At 42.6% G+C, this 24,650-nt stretch overlaps 1 protein-coding gene across 3 annotated transcripts in view; it reads right to left on the bottom strand.

Moving 5' to 3' along the window:
- KIDINS220 (kinase D interacting substrate 220) overlaps nt 1-2,746 on the bottom strand; it is a 78,300-nt gene extending 75,554 nt beyond the window's left edge. For all 3 annotated transcript variants that reach the window (XM_054970199.1, XM_054970182.1, XM_054970191.1), the window contains exon 1: nt 2,632-2,746. The gene's annotated coding sequence lies outside the window, so the exon portion shown is untranslated. The remainder of the gene's footprint in view (nt 1-2,631) is intronic.
- Nucleotides 2,747-24,650: the final 21,904 nt, after the last annotated feature.

Here is a 24,650-nt window from a genome sequence, read left to right as displayed (position 1 = left end):
ACAACATTTACAATATTATCCTGACTATAAAAAGGCCTCATATCTGGAAATGTTCCCAATATTCAGTCTGACCAGAAAGCCACCAACTACTCTCATCTACATAGAAACTGTTTTATGCTCCCTGTGGATTTCCTCCTCAATCTCCAAAATTCATTCAGTATTTTCCTTTCAATATGGTATGACAGAGAGGGAAAGCAATATGGTACAGCCTGATCTTGTCAGATCTCGGAAGCTAAGCAGGACCAGTACTTGGATGGGCAACCACCAAGGAAGACTCTGAAGAGGAAGAAGGCAATGACAAACCACCTCTTGCTTCTAACTTGTCTTGAAAGCCCTTGGCTGAGGTTGCCATAAGTCATTTGCAACTTGATAGCACACATGTGCACATATGACACGACAGATCTTTTCACTTCCTTACTTTTAACCCATATAATATTCACAATTAACTTTCCTTATAGTCCAATGACAGCATACATAAAGTGTAGCCAGCCTTTTATCAAACACTAGAATTCTCTCACTAAACTAACAGTAGAAAAACAGGGGTGATAAGGAATTTAAAGGCCTTTCCTATGGTCTTTGGTGCTTCTTATTCCAAAATACAACTGCAGCATGGCCACTATATTCTCTCTTTAGACAAATGCAAAGAAATAGGCTAGGAAAGTACTTATACAGACTGGTTATCCATTGAGATAAGATAAACACATGAAACTGCCTTAGTAGTCTTGTGCAGAGTGGAGGGGAAACAGGATTGTCTTTACTGGTCCTGTCCAAGAACTCGAAGCACTGACTGAATCTTGAATAGTTGCATAAGCCACACACAGCACATACACACAAAGGCCTCTGCATTCATGCGCTGCTGATTATGTTAAGGTTGGTTGTTGGGAGGGGCAATTCCATTCTGCCCCCTTTTATCTAGCAATATTGGGGTTTCCAAGTCAAATCATTGGTTCATCTAACTCACTGTCTTCTGTAGCAGTCTCCAGTCTCTCTCATCCTTGATATCTAGACCCTTCAACTACAGTACAGATGGCACAGCAAGAAAATGGGATATTCTGAATGGAAAAAAAATTCCAGCTCAACCACTGATCCATAATCTTTTTCCAATAAAAAAGATTAGAGTATATACTACCACTCATTAATCTTCAATACTAGAATCAGATTTAATTCTGTAACCAGATTTGTAGGCCAAAAATTTGTAGGCCAAAAATGTCACAAATGTCTAAGGAAATGATTTGTTACTAAACAAAAACACGCTATTTAAGTTTCCAAAATGAGAAGGGGAAAAAAAGAAAGAAATGGAGTAAGAAATACCGTGTAATGGTTTCTAAGCAATTCCTAAAATGCTACTCTTAACACGTTGGCATTTTGTCTCAGAAGACCTTATATGCATAGCTATCCCGCCACCAAATGTATTAATTAATTCTTAACATATATACACTTTAAAGCTTCCACAGACAAGACTCTTAAATACTAAAGACAATACCTATAACCATGGTACTATGTCCAGTGTTGCATGCAACTTGTGCTAAATTCCACTGGTAAAAAGAGAGGATAGGGTTTCCTTGTGACCACCAAATAGGCTATAAGGGGGATCATGATGAGACCCGTATGGACAAAACCTGTGTGGGATGGGGGCTGTAATACCAAGAGGAACAGGTTAAGACTGAACAAAAACAAATTTCAGACACCACATTTTAACAGAGGCTGTCAACCATTACAGCCAATACTTGCAATATCCTTTGTTCTTAAGTTGCACGCTATGGGCAAATTTCATTTTTCCTTGCCTAAAGTCTGTTTCTAATGTGTTTTTTTTAAAAAAATAGAAAATGTTAGGAATGCTAAACCACTTAAAATAGTAATTCTGTTTTACCTCAAAGGTTTCCAACTGTTTTCATTCACTTTTGTTCTATTTACACTACCTAAACTGCAAACCCACTGAACACTGAATTCTATATTGCTGACAACCCAAATGCATGACTTGAATGTTTTTAGCACAGACAATGCAGCTATCGGAATGGTTTCCGAGCAGATACTCTGCTTTCAGCTATATTCACGGAGCTGTTCCCCAAGTATTAAGATGTTCCAAGCACCTGAACAACTCAGTAAAGATTACATACATTTTCTTCACTGCATTTAAGCAGGCTGAAACCCAAGAAAGTTTATACAACCAGAATAAAATATTGGCTGCTAGCCGTTAAAATGTACCAGATATCCCGTTTAACACCTACGCTGATTTAGCAAATGTATATGCTACTAAAGAAATAGGTGTTCTATTGTAGGTGTGATCGGTGTTGGAATCAACATTCCAACGTACATCGCAAAACAAGCATCCAAACCATCGTTACGTTCAGAAATATTTTCACTGGGAAGGAAGAGAAAGAAAGGATACACAAAGCAACCCAATGTCAAGCCTGAACAAAGAAAGCCCAGAAGCCCTACCTGTGCATCTGCTGGACAGCAGAGTCAGCCGCTCCCCTCAGCACCCTCACAATCAGCTGTGCTTTCGCCCCGCAGGGAAGGAGCCAGGCAGACCGCCAGCCCCTCCACCACCCCTTTTGTCTGACCGCTCAGCTCACACGACCACCGCCCTCTCCTTAGTCCCCGTCAGCGCACCGCCGCCCCTACCCTTACCCGTTGGAGAATCCCTGCTTGAGAAGGGAGGGAAGACGACGTCGTGGCAGAGCGGAAAAGGAGGACGGCTGTGGCACCAGACGAGAGCTTTTCGCTCACCTCGCCCTGCAGTTGATAGCGGCGGCCATTTTGCCTCCTCCCCTTTTTCTATAGCCGGCCCTCTTCGCCTCCCCGCAGTCACGTGACCCAAGAGCTTCTCTGCGAAATGCGCCGGATGGCAGTTAACGTTCCCGAAAGAGCTGAGTCTTTGCCCCTTAAGTGAGGTTAAACCGGGGTAAGCCTCGGTTGGGCTGCTTGGAAGACAGAAGTCCCGCTCCTCACACTATCTACTTCCCCCCACTCAACGAAGGGCCTCATCACTGTGCCTCAGCACCGACATTCCTTTAAAGGCGATTGATGGATAAGCTGAGCTGGGTCTCACGGTCTCTGTGCTGCCTTACTGAATTCGTCCATGGTGTACTTTCCGCAATAGGTTAGGCTGACCCTGCCTAGCTATAACAACGGGTGGGAGCCGGCCTCAAACACTCGGTGCTCTTTGGTGGGTTCTTGTTTTGCTCAGGTCTCCCACCCCTCCCCTCTCGTTTTACTGTTGCTTTAATTCTAAATACATTTTGCTGTGTTAGGTTTTATGCACACGGGCTCTGCCTCTGATGCATGAAAACTTAACGCTGGATTTTTGGTGCTGTTTGTACACTGCTGCTACAGAACTCGTTTAATTTCGCTACACAAAATCACTGTTTTAACGTGTGTAGGCAACATTATCCAGACCAGGAAAAGAACAGTGGCTATTGGACGATAGCTGCTTCCACACACGTTGGATAATCCACTTTCAATACTCTTTAGTGAACATTTGAAACTGATTTTCCATGTGTGGAACAAAAAATCCATTTCCAAAGGATTGTGAAAGTGCATTGAAAGGGAAGAAAGTAAAACCAGGATCCACACGGATCCCCACAGATCCTATGGTTTTTTAAATAGGAAATACACAAATGAAACATCAAATCACATATCACAGCCAGGTCCACAGACTGAAATATAAAAAACACAGATCCAAAAATATTTGGCCCTGCCACGGTGAAAAAACATGAATCTGAGACACGGATCCTCATGAATTCATATGATATTTACATTGAAACAAAACAAAAAGGCTGTCATATTTTAGATCCTGTCCCAGGCTACAGAGAGCAACAAAACAATCACACATTCATGAATTCGTGGTGCTGCCACAGCACAAAAACAAGCTCAAAAAGCATGGATCCTCATGGATCCTCTTGATTTTTAAATGGGCCCACGCAAAATCCACCATACAATACTAGACCATGTCCATTGCCACAAATGGGACCAAAAATTCAGCCATCACTGCTTCGTGGCACTGCCACGGGGCAAAAATGTGGTTCAAAAGTACGGGTCCTCATGGATCATCTTGATTTTTACATGGGGTCACCCAAAATCCATCATGTACTACTCAGTCATGCCCACTGCCACAAAAGAGACCCAAAAAATCAGCCATCCACGGCTGCGTGGCACCGCCTCGGGGCAAAAACGTGGTTCAAAAGTACGGATGCTCACGGATCCTCTTGATTTTTAAATGGGGCCATACAAAATCCACCATACAATACTAGATCATGTCCATTGCCATAAATGGGACCAAAAATTCAGCCATCCACCGCTTCGTGACACTGCCACGGGGCAAAAACATGGTTCAGAAATACGGATCCTCACAGATCCTCTTGATTTTTACGTGGGGTCATCCAAAATCCACTATACAATACTCGATCATGTCCATTGCCAAAAATGGGACCCAAAGATTAAGCTGTCTACCCCTTCGTGGCACCGCCACGGGGCAAAAACATGGTTCAAAAGCACGGATCCTCACGGATCCTCTTGATTTTTAAATGGGGCCACACAAAATCCACCATACAATACTAGATCAGGTCCATTGCCACGAATGGGACCCAAAAATTCAGCCATCCACAGCTTCGTGGCACCACCACGGGGCAAAAACATGGCTCAAAAGTACAGATCCTCAAGGATTCTCTTGATTTTTACATGGGGCCACCCAAAATCCACCATACAATACTAGATCATGTCCACTAACACAAATGAAACCCAAAAATTCAGCCGTCCACCGCTTCATTGCACCGCCACGGGGCAAAAACATGCTAAAAAGCACGGATTCTCAAGGATTCACTTGATTTTTACATGGGGCCACCCAAAATCCACCATACACTCCCAGATCATGTCCATTGCCACAAATGGGACCCAAAAATTCAGCCATCCACTGCTTCGTGGCACCACCACAAAGCAAAAACATGCTAAAAAGGCACAGATCCTCATGGAACCTCTTGATTTTTACAAGGGTCCTCCCAAAATCCACCCTACAATCCCAGATCATGTCCACTGCCACAAATGGCAACCCAAAATTCAGCCATTCACTGCTTCGTGGCAGTGTCACGGCACAAAAACAAGCTCAAAAAGCACGAATCCTCATGAATTTTACATGAGGACACACAAAATCCACCATAAAATTCCAAATCATGTCCATTGCTTCAAATGGCATGAAAAAAATCTGCAATCCACTGCTTTGTGGAACCACCACAGAGCAAAAACTTGTTTCAAAAACATGAATCCTGATGCATCCTCTTGATTTTTACATGGGGCCACCCAAAATCCACCATATAATCCCAGATCATGTCCATTGCCATAAATGGCACCAAAAAATTGAGCCACCAACCACTTCGTGGCATGGCCATGGAGCAAAATCAAGCATAAAAAGCACGGATCCCCGTGGATCCTCCTGATTTTTACATGGAGCCAACCAAAATCCACCATACAATCCCAGATGTCGATTGCCACAACTGGCAGCAAAAAATTAAGCCATCCACTGCTTTGTAGCACTGCCACAGCACAAAACATTATTCAAAAGGATGGATCCTCTTGACTTTTACATGAGACCACCCAAAATCCACCATACAGTCCAAGATCATTATCATTGCCACAAATGGCACCAAAAAATCTAGCTATCTAACTCCTTTGTGGCACCGCCACGGTGCAAAAAGTTAATTCAAAAGCACGGATCCTCATGGATCCTCTTGATTTTTACATGAGGCCACCCAAAATCCACCATACACTCCCAGATCATATCCATTGCCACAAATGGAACCAAAAATTTCAGCCATCCACTGCTTTGTGGCACCGCCACAGCGCAAAACATGGCTAACAAGCACGGATCCTCATGTATCCTCTTGATTTTTACATGGGACCATCCAAAATGCACCATACAGTCCAAGATCATGTCCATTGCCACAAATGGAAGCAAAAAATCCAGCCATCCACAGCTTTCTGGTACCTCCATGGGACAAAAACATGGTTCAAAAGCACAGATCATCATGGATCTTCTTGATTTTTACATGGGGCCAACCAAACTCCGCCATACAATCCGAGATCATGTCCATTTCCAGAAATATTATCAAAAAAATCAGTCATACACCACTTCGTGGCATCGCCATGGAGCAAAAACATGGTTCAAAAGCATGGATTCTCATGGATGCTCTTGATTTTTACATGGGGCCACCCAAAATCCACCATACAATCCCATATAATGTCTATTGCCACAAATGGAACCAAAAAAATCAGGCACCCACCACTTCACGGCACCACCACGGGTCAAAAACATGCTTAAAAACCACAGATCCTCATGGATCCTCTTGATTTTTGGTGTGGCCACCAAAAATCCACCATATAATCAATGTCACGTCAAACAAGATAGTGATGGTCAGACAGTCCTCTTGGCTGAACTGACTCTTCTCTATCCCAGTGTTGCTCTCCAAGAGCCATATACTGAGAGTGGCCTTCTACTCCACCAAACACTTGAGCTTGGCATGGGTGGAATTAAACATGTGCTAAGATTGCTGATCCGGTGATACTTCGGCATGCTTGCCAGGTCTGCTTCTGGAGCAATTGGTGAGTAGCTTTCACACTACATGAGATGTGTGATCTGCAGGCATCTCATGATGAGACACTGGAATTCACGATTTGGAGAGTCTGTTCAAGGTTCCTCAGAACAATCCAGACTCAGTGTGTCCTTCATCACAAGGTGACGTTTGTGGGCCACACAGTAAATATGCTTATAGCCCACTTGGTCTGCCACTGTCAGGATGATTTTGCCACCACTGGTCACCATGAATCCTGTGGTGACATCCTTACCCATTGAACTAATTGCCACCTTGATGGCGGCAGCAATGTTTTCTGCAATGTGCAATGCAGCATGGAGCAAAGTCTTGCAGTATCTGACCTAGTGCCCCTCCATCTCACCTTGCCTGATGCTGGTTAGGTGGGTAAGCACAGAAAAAAAATAGAGACAATCCAGATCCAGAATTCAGGGATCCCAGAAAAATCAAATTCGCCAAATCTGGGAAACATTCTCTGATCCAGTTCAGACAGATCAGAGAAAATCTCAGTTAATTTGGCAATTTTTCCCTATCTGGGGGGGCTATCCAAGGGGTGGGTGGGTGGCATTTCAAACAAACTTCACCAAATTTGCAGGGAACCTACTTCTGACTGTCACCCAAGTTTAATACATTGGATTCATGTTTTATGGCTTTGGTGGTAACGCAGAGTTACTGGAGCCAGTATTTGTGGTGTGGTCTGCGGCCATGGGCCAGGGGCATGATGAAGGATTTGATGGTGAGTTTTGGATGACCCCTGTAAAAATCTAGGGTATCCACGAGAATTCATGCCTAGGAACCAAGTTTGGAAGGGATCATATGGTGACTTTAAGGTGACCATAAGTACAAATACACAAGATCCATGGGGATCCATGCTTTCCAACCAAGTTTTTGCACCATGGCGCTGTGGCAAAAAAGTGGGTCAGTGATTTTTGTGGTTCAATCTGTGGCTATAAACATAATATGTATTGAATGGTGAACTTTTGCTGACTCCATATAAATATCCACAAAATTCATGAGGCTCACTGCTTTCAAACCATGTTTTTGTGGCATGGTAGCGCCACGAAGTGGTGAATGGATGATGTTTGTGGTTTAGTCTGAGGCTACAGGCATGATATGGTATTGTATGCTTAATTTTGGGTGACCCAGTGTAAAATTCAGAGGATCCATGGCTGGGAACCACCTTTTGCAGTGTGGTGGTGCCCTCAAATAGGGAGTGGGAGATTTTTGTGGTTCAGTTTGTGGGTATGGATATGGTATTAGATTGTATGGTGAGTTTGGGGGATCTCATGTAAAAATCCAGAGGCTCCATGAGGATCCATCCTTTCCAACCACGTTTTTGCAATGTGGCACAGCCAAAAAGTAATGGGTGAGTACTTCTGGGGTTCAGTCTGTGGCTCTGAACATGTTATGTGATGGGGTGACCCCATATAAAAATCCACAATATCCATGAGGATACATGCATTCCAACGTGGGTTTTGAGGCACAATGGTGCAATCAAGAGGTGGATGGATTATTTTTGAGGTTCAGTCTGTGGTTACGGACATGTTTTGGGACTGCATGCTGAGTTTTGGGTGAGCTCGTATAAAAAGGCATAGGATGCATAAGGATCTGTGCTTTTGGAACAGGTTTTTGCGCCATAGCGGTGCCATGAAGCAATGGGTGTCTGATTCTTTTGTGCCATTTGTGGCCATGGACATGATCTGGGATTGTACGGTGGATTGTGGGTGGCCCCATGTAAAAATCAAGAAGATCCATGAGGATCCATAGGTTTTATGTTTTTGCACCGTGGCGGTGCTACGAAGCAGTGGGTGGCTGAATTTTGGTCCCATTTGGGCATTAGACATGATCTGGGATTGTATGGTAGATCTTGAATGACTCCATGTAAAAACCAAGAGAACTGTAAAAACTAGAGTTCATATTGCAAATTACAACGGTGAACGGTGCACCAGAGAATTTCATACGGAAATCAGCTTATACTTTATAGATAACAGTGAAACTTTCAACTGTGTTACTCATGAAAAACTATGGACGGTGTTAAAAAGGGAAAGGGTATATGCAACCAGTACTCCACACAAGAGAGTACTGTTAGGACAGAATATGGTGAAACAGAATGGCTTCCAATTGGGAAAGGTGTCAGACAAGGGTGTATATAAAATCTCCCTAATCTGTACAACCTATATGCAAAAGATACCATAAGAAAAACTGGGTTATTACCAAAGGTTGAATTTTCTGTTTCAAAAGCTACTAATCCATATAGACGAAAGATAGGGAATTTCTATGACCCCTATTCTAAAAGACCTATGTATGAGCATTTAATGGAATTGACCTTTCGCAAAGAAGGGAAAAGCTTTTTCTTGTAAGCAAATTCCTTCTAACACAGTTTCAAACACTGTAGTTAAGTTAGAAAGCCCTATTGCAAGGACAGTATCTCTAGTTTTGACTTTGTATTCAAGAATTTACCTTGGATAAGCGCTGTAATGATTTCAAGTAAATGTGTACATGTATCTTTAAATGCTTGGTGTGAGATAGGTGAAGAGTGGGGGTGAAAGAGGGATATGATTGGTTGATGACTGAGAATGTGGGCGGAGTGAATGCAGTTTAGACTGGGAGTAGGGACACAAGTTTTAGTCAGAAGAAACCAGGCTAGCAGTGTGCTCCATGAGTATGTTGAAGTATTTATGAGAGAAATATAACCTGTATGGAACCTGAACTGAGCATGTTTGTGGAAGAACATTCAGTCAGGGAAAGAGAGGCCAGCTGTATGCTGCCTGAGCAAGTTTAATATTTCTGTGAATAATAGTTAAAAGAAAGCAGGCTAGCTGTGTGCTGCCTGAGTAACTTTAAGCATGTCTGTGAGAGAAATACTGAGCCAGAGAAAGAGGCTAACTGTGTGCTGCCTGAGTAATTTTAAGCACGTCTGTGAGAGAACTATTGAGTCAGAGAAAGAGGCTAACTGTGCTGCCTGAGTAGCTAAGCAAATCTGCGAGAGAAATATTGAGTCAGAGAAAGAGGCTGTGTGTGAAGCCTTAGAAGAGATCTGTGTGAGTTTAAATGAAGTAACTTTAAGAACCAAGATCTACTTTATGACACTGATACGCTTCTTGAAAAAATAAGTTTATTTTGTTTTTATTATATCCCAGAGTAGCTGTCATTGCTATATCCCATTCCTATCCTCAGGGCCCCATAGAACCACGAAGGAGCCTGACGCTTAGGCACGTTACCAAAGGGAAAATTTTAATAAAGTATCTTGGAATATAATATTCCTGGTGGCAGCAAACTACCCAAAGGGAAAGATAAAAGGCAAAATCTACCCAAGAGAGAGTAAGGATCATAACAAGCACCCTCTCAGGAAGACACCCAAAATTCCTATGTGGCACCAGGCATGTAGCATGTTTATATTACAGAGAGAGTTTATTGTCTTGTCAGTCAGGCCTCTTTTGTGCTATGTCTCCTGAAGAATTTGATTCTGAAGGTTCGCATCTAGTTTTGTATAACAATTTTATCTCTTTTCTGTAAACAATTAACTTTGGAAAGGATGTTAAGATTCTCTGCTATGGTTGATCTTTATGCATATGTCACAACGAAAGTATGAGAGCACTGCTGCTGCTAAGGCAGCTTCTTCCATCAAGGGCTGGGCTTTTCCATCTTCCCAGCCCCACCCCTTGCCTGCTCCAGCCTACAAAGGCTGCTGCCAGAGGTCTGCCTGCACTGTTGCTGCCGCCACAAAGGGAGCTTCTTCCATCAAGGGCTGGGCTTTTCCATCTGCCCAGCCCCACCCGTTGCCTGCTTCTGCCTACAAAGGCTGCTGCTGGAGCTTTGCCTGTACTGTTGCTGCCGCCGCCAAGGCAGCTTCTTCCATCAAGGGCTGGGCTTTTCCATCTTCCCAGCCCCACCCCTTGCCTGCTCCAGCCTACAAAGACTGCTGCCATAGGTCTGCCTGCACTATTGCTGCTGCTGCCAAGGCAGCTTCTTCCATCAAGGGCAGGGCTTTTCCATCTGCCCCGCCCCACCCGTTGCCTGCTTCTGCCTACAAAGGCTGCTGCCAGAGGTCTGCCTGCACTGTTGCTGCTGCTGCTGCCAAGGCAGCTTCTTCCATCAAGGGCTGGGCTTTTCCATCTGCCCTGCCCTGCCCGTTGCCTGCTTCTGCCTACAAAGGCTGCTGCCAGAGGTCTGTCTGCACTGTTGCTGCTGCCAAGGGAGCTTCTTCCATCAAGGGCTGGGCTTTTCCATCTGCCCGGCCCCGCCCGTTGCCTGCTCCAGCCTACAAGGCTGCTGCCAGGGGTCTGCTTGCACTGCTTGCTTTCGTTTTGTTATTTTTATACCAAGTGTGTTAGTTTTTATAGTCTATGTGTATTGCTCATGTTTGTGTTTTAATTATGATGTGAGCCACCCTGAGCCCATTTGTGGGGAGGGCAGGATATAAATCAAATTAAATTTTAAAAAAATTGCATCTGAGCTTTATTATTAAATAAATGTAATAAAACTCATACTTTTTCATTGATCACAGTTTGGTTTCTTGAATAATGAGAGAGTAACGGCTGTTATGGAAAACAAAATTAAAGCAGAGTACTTTTGAAAGAATGTTCCCTAACAATGAAAAATGATAAATAATTTTGTATGGAGTGGGAAGAAACCAAAAATAAGACTTAAAGTACTACAGGATGAGAAAAAAGAGGTTTAGCTGTACCAAATATTAAATTATACTGCCAAGCAATCACTTGTATGGGTATCAGATTGGATTATAAACCCAAATAGAAAAAAAATATCAAGATGGAAATAAGTGATACTAAAGGAATTATGTAATTAATTATAATTTAAAAAACATCAAAAACTATTCAAAAAGAAGATGGCATTCATATACTGAGGAATTATTAAGAATATGGTTTCAATGTAAAAATACAATAAGTCTGCCAACCGAGTTGTGGGTATCTCCAATTGATGCCTACTACATTAGTATAAAAACCAAAATTGTTTGTATAAATTATACATATATGATGGCTAAGCAAAAAAAAAAATAATGGCAAGAAATCCAAGATAGAAAAAACATTCCATAGTTTCTGTATTATCAAATGGTGTCTAAATTTAAAGAATAGCCAATGGAGGAGGCCAGTTAAGAGAGAAACCCGTTTTTGAACAATTAATCATTGGGAGATTCAAAGCACCTATTAGGAAAAATATATAAAACATTGTAACACAATACACAATAGAGGAAATAAAAAAATTGCATGATAAAAAGGATGTAAACTTTGGAGGAAAATATTGGCATGAGCCAATGGGAAAACCTATGGCTAAAGAAATTAAATTTACAGTATGTCAAATGTTAAGGAAGAACTGGTATAAAATATTTTTCAGATGGTATATTACTCCCCAAAACATTGCGAAAACTAATAAAGAGTATAACAGAAAGTGGTGGAAATGTCAGAATAAGGAAACCACATTTTACCACATGTAGCGGACATACAAGAAAGCAAGAAAATATTGGATAAAATATATGAAACGCAAAAGACATTGTGATGAATCTCCAAACTATGTTTAAGTATTTTCTAAAGTTGTATTACAAAAACACATTGTGAATTATTTAAGAGCATGGCGACAGCAGCAAGAGTAGTATTTGCAACAAAATGTAAGGCAGAATGATGTCTGGATCTGAAGATATGGAAGAATAAATTATCCAAATATGTGACAATAGCAAAAGTAACATCCTATATACGCAATAGCACAATCTCAGAATTTCAAAAACAAATTGAGGGTATTTTGATTCTATAGCTGAAAATTACGAATTTAAATTTAAAGCAAAAAGTATTACAAGAGACAAAGGGGGGAAAGTAAAAAAAGATTGGCAATGTATATTTCTAATAAAATTATTAGATGCAAAAATAGGCAAAAAAGGTAGAATAAAGACAAATAAAAGTGCCTATATTATTTAAATAGTTTGTTTTGTTTCTTTTGTATGATTTAGAGATCTGAACAATGCTATAAGTGATAGGATGTTATTTGGAGATCATTAATTCATGAGGTCGCCATGAATCAGAAACTACTTGATAGCATATAAAAAACACACACACACGACCTCAGCTGCAAAATCATACAAGATGGGATCTTTCTAAAATTCAGGCTTGCAGTGCCTCCTCTATCATCTTGAAGAAAAGGCAGAGATTTATAGAAGCATGAGGGTCTAGCTTCAAGTTACAAAGCCTCATTTTTAAAAAATTGAAGAAAAAAAGCTGGTTTGGGAACAGGGAATTTGGCATGGAGAAATTATCCGGGTGTGTAATTTGCTACCTACCTACACTTTTCCTTCTAAAACTCCTTCCCATTCTGCTCCTCCAAGCTCCAAACACTTTCTGCTCTTCTTAACCTAAGATTTTATGTGAACCATTACTAAACCAATTATTTTAATGCCTCTGTGGATAGATACAAAGAGTTTGCCTCAACTGGAAAGGGAAATTCTCAAAATAAATTTATAAAAAATCTAGTAAAATGATAGAAACCCCCCCCCCCCCAGACAATCTGCCATCCCAAATCTAAGCCAACTTCTGCAATACTTTCAACAAAAGAGAGATCAAGATGAGTAGCCGTGTTTGTCTGTATTAGTATCTGAAAAAGTGAGCTGTGGCTTATGAACGCTCATACCCTACCACAAATTTTGTTAAAGTGTTATATGAGCTACTGGACTCTCTTGCTCCTTTCAACAAGAGAGTTGTCGCTCCTTATGTTATAAACTTAAAATAAAAAATTATTCAAGGCTATGCTCATTGCATGCATAAAAACGTGAGAAACATGAAAAAGATCAGTTCAGCAGCTTGATCACGTTCCATCCCCCTAACAAGCAGACCTCCTCCCGCCCATGGACGCCATTCACAAATGCAAATCTGCATTTTATGGGCAAGCTTCTACCTATGAAACCACTTGGCTGCAGCAGGATTGGGAGTTCAGTGGTTTGGCGAGCCAGAGCTCCTTCTTCAAACACTAGGCTGCAGGATTTCCAACCCGACTCAAAGATTTCAAGAGTTTGTTCTCACTTCCTTCTGCAGGTCTCCACAGAGGAAAAGCGACTCCACTCTCATCCTTTTCTGCCCCACAACCAAGCAGGTGCTACTCTCCCCTGCCCCGCACTAATCTCTGCCTCCTTCTTCTCAAATTCTCCCCCTCAGTTTCAGAGACCTGGCCACCCTAGCCAGAGAAGGTGCCAAGAAAAATCAAACAGAAGGAGAGGCAAGTTCAAGATCCTCCCTGCTAACATTCACTACACAAAATGGCTACTGCTGCCCTGAGGAGCCTGGTTAAAGGGGGAGGGGGAAGCTCCACGACGCCAACTCTGATTGGTTAGTGGTGTCACATGGTGCACTCCCGCCCCTCCCTTCTTTTCTACCCTTCTTCCAGAAAAGAATTCCCGCGTTTTTCTGTGGGAGCAAATGGGTGACAAACAAGCGGCCCTTGGGAAAGTTCTCTAAACTTTTCGGTTCCCCTCTTGCTTGGATTGCAGAAAGTTGAGGCTGCTCTTGCCGACAGCACCTGCAGCAACTTCTCAAAAAGGAATGGCGCTTTGCTGGAAACTTCCCTCTTCTCCTCCCCGGTGCTGCAATCAGTACCGTGGGTTAATTTGCAATGCGGAAAAGTCTTCTAGCAGCTTGGGTGGCGCTTCTCTGCAGCCTTGTGATTTTTTTTTATTATTACAGATTTTATTTTATTTTTGCTACTTCCCCCGAGTATTTTCCTGCTGGGTCCGCTTTTACTCCCTCTTCTGCTGCAGTTTGCAAACTTGCTCCGCGCAGGCGAGGAGCAGCCCCGGAGAAGAGCGACTTGCTTTCTACCAGATGAGCTCCTCCTTTTGTGCTCTCCTGGGCCAATTCCAGACGGCCCCCCGCCTCGCGAAACGTCGCGCGTTGTCGTGCGTCGTCGCGCAGAAAACGCGAATAAGATACTGTGCCCCATTTGCGTTAGGCTATGTTCAGCCACTGCTGATTTTTCAGGTTTCATCTTATTCCAGGACACCAAAATACTGGACAACACTTCCAACTACTTTGTCAGACTGCACAGGGAAGCCATTGAAATTCACAAGCATAAGCAAAACTTCAACAGGAAAGAAGAAACCTTAAGAATGAACAGAGCATGGTTTCCAGTTCTGAAAAACACCAGGCTAACAAAACACTCTACACCCGACAATAGCCCTGCGGAGATTAGCACATCAAGCACCAATCCATATGCAAAAGAACCTCCTCAGGATACAGATCCAGAGGAGTTAGCCGTGTTAGTCTGTAGTAGCAAAATCAAAAAGAGTCCAGTAGCACCTTTAAGACTAACCAATTTTATTATAGCATAAGCTTTCGAGAATCAAGTTCTCTTCATCAGATGCCTGATCAAAACTGGTTTGTAACCAGTTTTGATCAGGCATCTGATGAAGAGAACTTGATTCTCGAAAGCTTATGCTATAATAAAATTGGTTAGTCTTAAAGGTGCTACTGGACTCTTTTTGATTTTCCTCAGGATACAGTGAAGCCTCCCGCCATTAGCATTCCACACCCTGGGAAACTCTTACAGGATGACTCAGCTCAACCCCACCCCTCCTGAGTAGATACAAATGACCTACATCTTTTCCACACTGTGACACTGAGAGATCTCTGTCTTTTGGTGCTACACCTCTGAAGATGCCAGCCACAGCTGCTGGCGAAACGTCAGGAACTACAATGCCAAGACCATGGCAATACAGCCCGGAAAACCCACAACAACCATCGTTCTCCGGCCGTGAAAGCCTTCGACAATACATTGATCTAGTATTGTATGGTGGATTTTGCATGGCCCCATTTAAAAATCAAGAGTATCCGTGAGGATCCGTGCTTTTGAACCATGTTTTTGCCCCGTGGTGGTGCCACGAAGCGGTGGACGGCTTAATCTTTGGGTCCCATTTGTGACAATGGACATGATCAAATATTCTATGGTGGATTTTGAATGACACCACTTAAAAATCAAGAGGATCCGTGAGGATCCGTACTTTTGAACCATGTTTTTGCCCTGTGGCAGTGCCATGAAGCGGTGGATGGCTCAATTTTTTTTTTTTTGATTTTCTGTGTTTATAACTTATGGAGATTTTTATTAACTTGAACAATGAATTCAGCTTTATATAACTTAGCAATTACCCTTGAACGTTTCTAAGCTTTGCCTCTTTCTCTTTTCTCTCTTTTGTTTATTTTAAGACAAAAATAGGCCAAAATAAAATAAGAGAAATGATTCTATTAGTGAAGTGTTTTATTCACACTTCAAATAGTTATTGAAAATAAATTGTTTGATTTCCTTTCCACTGACCTCTTACCCTTTTCTTTCCCTCTTTTTTGCAGTGTTGTAGTTTCACACTAAGTAGTTTGAATGTAATATAGAAGGATTTATTTGATTTTCCCTAGCTGTCCACTCCTTTTCTCTAACTCCTTACTCTGTTCTATTTTCTTATATCCTTTGTTTAGATAAATCAACTTATTTCGTTTAATTTTCCCCCTTTCCCCCCTCCTTTCCCACCTCTCTCTTCCTTTCTATTCCCTCCTCCTCCCTAACCCACCCAACTTTGCCCTTTAAGTCTGAATTAGCAATACAAATGAGCTTTACAAATTTCTCCCCCTCCCTTGATGTTTCCCTTTCCCCTTTCCCTAGTTATCTTATCTTTCCCTCCCACGGAACTCTTGGTTGATTAGCTCTAAGATCACAATAATGGGAGATCTATTTCTAATCCTTTCCCTCCCACAAATCCCCTGGCCAGTTGTTACAAACTGCACAAAAATAATAGATTTGTTCCCCAAAGCCCTTTTAGCTAGTGTGTTCTATTCACACACTAGTTTGGTATATACCAAAACTTACCGGGCTTAACTAAAAAAGGAGTTACATTGAAAGGACCGAACTCCCCCCTCCCTTTCTTACCCCGTTTTGAATCTTCAATAAAGAGTATTATGATAACGCTTCCCTTAAATTTTAGCATTGTGGCTAAGTGTCTAAATCAATTGTCTCTTACTGAAATTTTACTTCCCTTCTAAGGGGATGAAGATGTTGACTGAGAAAATTTTCTTTTTTGACTTGGTTTGCTTGTTTCCATCGGTTCTTCTAAGTTCAGTTCATTTAACATTGATGCTGCAGAGTCGTAGTCCGAAGCAATAAGACGATGTCCTTTGTGATAGACCAGTAGTTTCGTGTAATTCCACCATTTGTATTGTACTTTTGCTCTCCTCAAAGTCTCGGTTGTGGGTTTAAGTTCTTTTCTCTTTAAGAGAACTTCATTAGGCAGGTCACTGTATACTTGTATCTGGGTGTTATTGAATAATAGAAAGCCTTTGGATCTTGCTTCATTGATTATTTTCTTCCTGATGTTAGTATCTGGTACTTCAATAATGATATCTCTCGGCATATTTCTTTTTTTCTGCTGGCTTAAAGATCCGATGCGATAAGCTTTTGTTATGAGTTGGCTTGTGCCTTCCTTAATGCCCAGCAGCTTAGATAGCCAAGGTGTTAATGTTCTGATTATATTTTCATTTTCTATAAGGGACACTTCAATCCCACGGAGCTTGAGATTTCTGTAACGAGCTGATACTTCCAAGTGAAGAATTCTTTCCTCCTGCTGTTCTAGTTTATTATATATTTCTCTTACGTCTCTTTGAGTCATGATACTAAGTTCCATAGCACTTTCAGCTGTTTGATTTGTCTTTTGAAGTTCTAATTTGATTTCTGTTAATTGTGTAGATAGCGGTTGGATGAGCAGCGTCATTTGCTTGAGCAGGTTCTCTTCAAATTTTGCAAACTGTGCCTCAAGGGAGTGGTTATTAGTTTTTGCTGCTGCATTTGTTTCTACAAGTTTCCTGTCGGCCATTTTGGATAGCTCGGCCTTGCTGCGTTCCTGAGGCATAGTTTGAGTTGTGCTGTAAAAGAGCTGCTGCAAATTTCTTGCTGATTTTAGATAGATCTTCTTTTCCCTCTGCGTCTGCTTTCTCAAATATATAATGCAGGGTAAGCGATATCAGCTGTTTTCCAGGGTTTACAGGGAGGAAGGAGACAGAGATCTTTCAATGTGCGTCCATACCCGAAGGCTCCGACGCCACGCCCCTCGATGGCTCAATTTTTGATCCCATTTGTGGCAATGGACATGCTGTAGTAATGTATGGTGCATATTGGGTAACCCCATGTAAAAATCAAGAGGATCCGTGAGGATCTGTGCTGTTGAAGCATGTTTTTGCCCCGTGGTGGTGCCACAAAGCAGTGGACGGCTGGGTTTTTTGGTCCAATTTGTGTCAATGGATATGATCTAGTATTGTATGGTGTGTTTTGGGTGGCCCCATGTAAAAATCAAGAGGATCCATGTGGATCCGTGCCTTTTTAGCATGTTTTTGTGACGTGGTGGCACCACGAATTGGTGGATGCATGATTGTTTTGTTGCTGTTTGTAGACTAGGACATGATATATAATATGACAGCCTTTTTGTTTTGTTTCAACATAAAAATCATATGAATTCATGAGGATCCGTTTAAAATCATCTGGATCCTGCTTTTACCCACTCCCCATTGAAAGTGCATTATTCAAAGTGTGGGGAAACGGCAGATATCCAGCACTGCGTGAACCATCCCAAGCCTGAAGCTAAGCAGAGTTTCGAGGCACTGTTGATTATAAAGAGTTGCCTAACTTCTCATAAGGAAAGCCAAAAGGGAAGCCCCCGGGGGCTAAAAGGCATGCAACAACAACAACCGGAGGACGCCACAACAGTAATAGTTATATAATAATTTATAATAAAGTGCAAAGGTGCAATAGTGTATAAACAAGGTACAAAAATTCCAAAGATACAATAACTACAATAAATACAAAACAGCGGTCTGTCGCCAAGGTAATTAATTTTACAACCATACAATGATGGGCTCAACTGGAGGTGGAGAGTGCAGTAAGGAAGGGTTGGAGAGAAACAGTCCAGAAGATCACACAAGGAGTAAAAGGGACCACGCTAGCCGACGGGCTAAAGCTTCCATTTACAATTCCCGTTTCGGAGCTTCTTCTTCCAGGGCTAGTCTCTAAGGGTTGTTAAATACAATATAATAATAAATAATCACTGGTAAACCACATTCCTACATGTACCCCCCAACTATAAACATATACAACAATAAATACTCACTATCCGTAACCAACACTCCTCACACACCCACCAGTACAGAGCAGAAATTCAATCGACAGATGTAAGAGCTCAACGACACACCCCACCATTTATACTCACTCGCCTGGATCACCGAGTCATACAGAATTAAAGGGCTCGTACTACACTGGACTGCAAGTATACAACCATACAACGAAAATAACAAAAATAAAGCTAGACACGCACAAAACTGGACCACCGGTAATTCATTAGCCAAGAAAGCAGGTATAGTCAATAGAGAGGTTCAAACCCCCTGGGCTCATACTCTGGAGGGCGAAGATCCATTTCGACTCGGATCGTAAAAGGTTGGTGGTACAACCAGCATCCAGCACCTCCAATACCGAGACAGACAACTCCCTGGGATCATTATGGCAAGATATAAAACGTTCAACCAAGGGGGCCTCCCTAACTTGATTTTTAATTCTAGACAGGTGTTCCTGTATCCGGACACGTAGCTGCCGTGTGGTGCTGCCAACATAATTGAGGCCACACCCACATTGAATGATGTATACCACATTGGGAGATTTGCATGTGGAAAATTTAATCGGGGAAGTTCTCCTGGGGGTTATTAAACTCGATAAGTCCACCATCAAATTACAAACTGAACAGTCGCCACAAGGAAAATGTCCAGATGGAAGGGAACGACCAGGAGTTGGTCTACTAAACTCCGATCTAACCAGAATGTCTTTGAGGCTTCTAGTTCTCCTAAGACCCGCTAGGGGGTATTGCTCACAGCCTGGGATCCCGCTCACCAAATGCCAGTGTCTCCTAATGATTTTATTTATGGCCCCCGTCATAGAAGTATATTCCATGGACCACTTAATTCTAGGGTCCCGCTGGCGGGGTCTCGGCTGTAAGAGTAATTCACGCGGAGTAGAAGCCGCTCTCCTGATGGCTGGTCGTGTAACCGCTGCTGGGTAGCCTCTTGAAGCAAAACAAGCATCCATTGCTCGGCTATGCAGATTAAAGTCGAAGAGATTGGTGGAATTCCGTCTGACTCTTAAAAATTGACCAATGGGGATATTATTTTTCAAACGTCTAGGATGGAACGAGTCATAATGTAAATAGGAATTCCTATCCGTTGGTTTTACAAAAGGCCGCACCCCAAGCGAGCCAGGTGTGCGTTTGTATATGGTGACATCTAAGTAATTAATACAACTCATACTCCCAGCCCAGGAAAACTCAATGTCCGGGTCAAGAGTATTAAGCCAATGACCGAATTCTTCCGCGGGGGAGGGGGAATCAAGAATGGCTATGACGTCATCAATGTATCGTTTGTAGAAAACAATGAACTTCTTAAAGGGGTTGGACTCAGAAAAAACATGTTGCTGTTCCAAACGTGACATATAAAGATTGGCAATGCTAGGGGCCGCAGCGCACCCCATTGCCACGCCTTTGACCTGGTAATAATATGTATGGTCAAACCTAAAATAATTTTTTTCGAGAATAATATCCAAAAGGCTAAGCAAAAATGGGGTGGAGGGACTCTGTACAGTCCGTGACCAAAGTGCGGTTTCTACCACGGCTCTAGCGCCCTCGTGCGGTATAGATGTATACAGGGACCTGACGTCTAGGGTCATCAAATATGCTGTCTCGGGCACCTTCAAAGGTTCCAAAAGGGATATAAGGGACATGGTGTCCTTAAGGTAAGCCGCAGTTTCAATTACCAAAGGCTGAAGGGAAAAATCAATGTAAATAGATAGAGGCTCCAAAACGGAATTGGACCCTGATATTATTGGTCTGCCGGGAGGCGGATGCCCCGGTTTGTGTACCTTAGGTAGAATGTAAAAAACCGGGGTACGGGGTTGTTTATTAATTAAAGCTTCATAGGTTTTTTGATCGATCTCATTCGAGAGTAACCCTTCGTCCAACACAATCCTTATGATCCGTTGGATATGCGCTAAGGGGTTGCTAGGGATCCGTTGGTAATCAGTGTGGATGTTAAGCTGACGTTCAGCCTCCTGCACGTAATGGACGGTAGTCGCCAGTCGGGGGGGGTCATTTTTTAGGGAAGCCTTCGTCCCGGTTCAAACGGAACAACAGAACCCGGACTTGATATTTAACTTGTCATCGAGAGTTTTGACAGACGTTGAGAAAACTGTTCTAAATAAGGGGCTGGGCTTCGTTCCAGCTCCACGCTATGATGCTTTCCATACACGTGTAGATTTCTTTAAATTGATCAGACTTATTAAATTAAGAAGGTTTTTCGACAATGTTGGGGACCCGGCACCTACCACCGGGATTAGGGTCAGATCTACGTTCTGTCCGTCCATTTCGGACCCATTAATCGACTCTTTTGAACAGGTTGTCCTCAGGGATATTGGCCGCATGGAACAGAATAAAATTCATTGTAATCATAACTTGACCAAACAGGAATGGCTTGCCCTACAGTCCCTGAGGGACGACGATGGCATTATAATTAAGGCTGCCGATAAGGGGGGCGGTGTGGTAGTTCAAGATACCGTCCATTACGTGCAGGAGGCTGAACGTCAGCTTAACATCCACACTGATTACCAACGGATCCCTAGCAACCCCTTAGCGCATATCCAACGGATCATAAGGATTGTGTTGGACGAAGGGTTACTCTCGAATGAGATCGATCAAAAAACCTATGAAGCTTTAATTAATAAACAACCCCGTACCCCGGTTTTTTACATTCTACCTAAGGTACACAAACTGGGGCGTCCGCCTCCCGGCAGACCAATAATATCAGGGTCCAATTCCGTTTTGGAGCCTCTATCTATTTACATTGATTTTTTCCTTCAGCCTTTGGTAATTGAAACTGCGGCTTACCTTAAGGACACCATGTCCCTTATATCCCTTTTGGAACCTTTGAAGGTGCCCGAGACAGCATATTTGATGACCCTAGACGTCAGGTCCCTGTATACATCTATACCGCACGAGGGCGCTAGAGCCGTGGTAGAAACCGCACTTTGGTCACGGACTGTACAGAGTCCCTCCACCCCATTTTTGCTTAGCCTTTTGGATATTATTCTCGAAAAAAATTATTTTAGGTTTGACCATACATATTATTACCAGGTCAAAGGCGTGGCAATGGGGTGCGCTGCGGCCCCTAGCATTGCCAATCTTTATATGTCACGTTTGGAACAGCAACATGTTTTTTCTGAGTCCAACCCCTTTAAGAAGTTCATTGTTTTCTACAAACGATACATTGATGACGTCATAGCCATTCTTGATTCCCCCTCCCCCGCGGAAGAATTCGGTCATTGGCTTAATACTCTTGACCCGGACATTGAGTTTTCCTGGGCTGGGAGTATGAGTTGTATTAATTACTTAGATGTCACCATATACAAACGCACACCTGGCTCGCTTGGGGTGCGGCCTTTTGTAAAACCAACAGATAGGAATTCCTATTTACATTATGACTCGTTCCATCCTAGACGTTTGAAAAATAATATCCCCATTGGTCAATTTTTAAGAGTCAGACGGAATTCCACCAATCTCTTCGACTTTAATCTGCATAGCCGAGCAATGGATGCTTGTTTTGCTTCAAGAGGCTACCCAGCAGCGGTTACACGACCAGCCATCAGGAGAGCGGCTTCTACTCCGCGTGAATTACTCTTACAGCCGAGACCCCGCCAGCGGGACCCTAGAATTAAGTGGTCCATGGAATATACTTCTATGACGGGGGCCATAAATAAAATCATTAGGAGACACTGGCATTTGGTGAGCGGGATCCCAGGCTGTGAGCAATACCCCCTAGCGGGTCTTAGGAGAACTAGAAGCCTCAAAGACATTCTGGTTAGATCGGAGTTTAGTAGACCAACTCCTGGTCGTTCCCTTCCATCTGGACATTTTCCTTGTGGCGACTGTTCAGTTTGTAATTTGATGGTGGACTTATCGAGTTTAATAACCCCCAGGAGAACTTCCCCGATTAAATTTTCCACATGCAAATCTCCCAATGTGGTATACATCATTCAATGTGGGTGTGGCCTCAATTATGTTGGCAGCACCACACGGCAGCTACGTGTCCGGATACAGGAACACCTGTCTAGAATTAAAAATCAAGTTAGGGAGGCCCCCTTGGTTGAACATTTTATATCTTGCCATAATGATCCCAGGGAGTTGTCTGTCTCGGTATTGGAGGTGCTGGATGCTGGTTGTACCACCAACCTTTTACGATCCGAGTCGAAATGGATCTTCGCCCTCCAGAGTATGAGCCCAGGGGGTTTGAACCTCTCTATTGACTATACCTGCTTTCTTGGCTAATGAATTACCGGTGGTCCAGTTTTGTGCGTGTCTAGCTTTATTTTTGTTATTTTCGTTGTATGGTTGTATACTTGCAGTCCAGTGTAGTACGAGCCCTTTAATTCTGTATGACTCGGTGATCCAGGCGAGTGAGTATAAATGGTGGGGTGTGTCGTTGAGCTCTTACATCTGTCGATTGAATTTCTGCTCTGTACTGGTGGGTGTGTGAGGAGTGTTGGTTACGGATAGTGAGTATTTATTGTTGTATATGTTTATAGTTGGGGGGTACATGTAGGAATGTGGTTTACCAGTGATTATTTATTATTATATTGTATTTAACAACCCTTAGAGACTAGCCCTGGAAGAAGAAGCTCCGAAACGGGAATTGTAAATGGAAGCTTTAGCCCGTCGGCTAGCGTGGTCCCTTTTACTCCTTGTGTGATCTTCTGGACTGTTTCTCTCCAACCCTTCCTTACTGCACTCTCCACCTCCAGTTGAGCCCATCATTGTATGGTTGTAAAATTAATTACCTTGGCGACAGACCGCTGTTTTGTATTTATTGTAGTTATTGTATCTTTGGAATTTTTGTACCTTGTTTATACACTATTGCACCTTTGCACTTTATTATAAATTATTATATAACTATTACTGTTGTGGCGTCCTCCGGTTGTTGTTGTTGCATAACTTCTCATAAGAACAGAAGACTAGTTCACAAGTACTGGAGAGGGAGATGGTAAACTGGAACGCCCCCACTGCAGAATTGTTGAATAGTTTTACAACAAACACAACAAAAGTTCCATGAAAATAAAGAAGCTGCACCCCTCTTTGTTTTCTACTCAGGTTTCTATTTGCAATTTGTTGGGTTTTCTTTTAACATAAGGGAGCATTCCAGAGTATGATTCCGCCACCCATACACACACTGGATAATGCCCTTTCAATCGACTTTACAGCTGGATTTTTGAGTGAAAGAGCAAAACCCAATTGCAAATGATTGCTAAAGCGTATTGAAAGTGCATTATTCAGCAAGGGTGAAAATGCCCACAGTCTACCACCTCTGCATTCTTTTAATGCTTCCCATCTTAGTCTATAAATCGGGCCTTATTTTTCAACTACAGTGAAACAGTGAGTGGGTGTACTGAATATTTTTTAAAAGACATACTAGTCTTTCAGACTGAGTATGGCAAGTAGAGGGGTGCTGTCCTTTTAGGGAAACGGATTAATCAACATCAGAATGTTGTTGGAGGGGATTAATTTCTGGTATGACTGCTTCCAGTTTAAAAGATGCTTTATAATAGAAAAACATTTTTTTAAAAAATTGAGGTTGCATTTGTGTTTCCAAAATTTATCCCTTTCACCCTCCCAGCTCTTTCCACCTAACAACAACAACATCCGATTTATATACTGCCCTTCAGGATGACTTAACACCCACTCAGAGTAGTTTACAAAATATGTTGTTATTATCCCCACAACAAAACACCCTGTGAGGTGAGTGAGGCTGAGAGAGCTCCTAGAAGCTGTGACTGACCCAAGGTTACCCAGCTGGCTTCAAGTGGAGGAGTGGGGAATCAAACCCAGTTCTCCAGATCAGAGCCCCCCGCTCTTAACCACACCAAACTGACAGTGGCCCTTCCTAAATTTCCAATATCACTTTCTTCCTTAATTAATCTTGGGGGAGGAAATCCCCTATAGCTGCTCTGTGAGTTAGGGTG

This window comes from Eublepharis macularius, chromosome 1, assembly GCF_028583425.1.
Source record: "Eublepharis macularius isolate TG4126 chromosome 1, MPM_Emac_v1.0, whole genome shotgun sequence".
Classification (NCBI taxonomy): Eukaryota; Metazoa; Chordata; class Lepidosauria; order Squamata; family Eublepharidae; genus Eublepharis; species Eublepharis macularius.
The sequence above is the reverse complement of the archived record's forward strand: the minus strand, read 5'-3'. Positions and strand labels throughout refer to the sequence as shown.